Source organism: Hipposideros armiger, unplaced genomic scaffold (assembly GCF_001890085.2).
Source record: "Hipposideros armiger isolate ML-2016 unplaced genomic scaffold, ASM189008v1 scaffold_174, whole genome shotgun sequence".
Taxonomy (NCBI): Eukaryota; Metazoa; Chordata; class Mammalia; order Chiroptera; family Hipposideridae; genus Hipposideros; species Hipposideros armiger.
The window spans coordinates 2,189,551-2,190,615 of record NW_017731524.1 but is presented as its reverse complement, the minus strand read 5'-3'; positions in this window follow the sequence as shown (position 1 = coordinate 2,190,615).

Sequence of the window (1,065 nt, the reverse complement as noted above, 5' to 3'; positions counted from 1 at the left end):
CATGAATATGTAGTATTGACAGCTGAGGCCATATGGAACATTCATTTTCTGAGGTTCCTTGTTTGATCAGGACAGAGTGGTTGTTTGATCAAGCCATTACAGGTATTCTTATTTGCCAGTGAGGAAATCAAGATGAATAATGAAAGCTTTCTCAAGACAACACATAGAAACATGTAATTTCTCTGCAGGAACTGAGCTCAGCCTTACAAAGGAAGAAATCACCCAGCGTTTGTCAGAACCATTTCCTCATTCACTGCAAAATTCCTAGTAAGCACATCCCACCAAGGAGAGTAGTAACCAAGTGTCAGCCATCCAGGTACTAGGTAACCTGGCCGTACCTGCTCATAAGGAAATCTTTCTCAAAAATGGAAGAATAGGGGAGTTACTGAATAGAGCATCAATGTTCCTGACTGGTAGTTCTAGCTATGAAACTCCTTGTAAAAGAATCAGTGAGCAAATCTGAGAGCTATGCAATTCCTTCCCTTCATGGCAACCAGTATGAATTACCACTTGACTATCAATCACTTCCGAAGAGTTAGATGTTGTCCCAGAAAAGGATAAGGCAGTGAGCAAAACCAGTGTATGCTTCTTATATAAAAATGGAGTCCAACCTGATACTATTTTAGATGATTTGTTTAAACATAGGAAACATGTTTTACTCGACGCTTCTTAGTAGTCAATGAGTTCATGGCATAACAGCCTAAAAGGGTTATTAATTCTACTTGGTAGATGAGGAAAAAAGGAAAAATGACTTGTCATGATGTGAATCAACTGCAAATTCTACACAAGCAGAAAAGAATCAGTAAAGTTTTTATTCCATTCTTTTAGATGTAAGAGAAAGTCTAAATCATAGTCATAATCTCTTAAATAATAAGGTCAAACATGTTTCTATAATAGTAGTTTCCTTATAAGGTCAGCTTTCCACAGTTCATATTTTTATTAAGTACTTCATGACTATCACATGAAGGTAAGCAGACAGATAATGTGTAATGAATCTTCTTACCTCCACTTTGAGGGGCAGTTGGATACCCATTTAACAAATATTTATTGATTTGAATTCAAGGT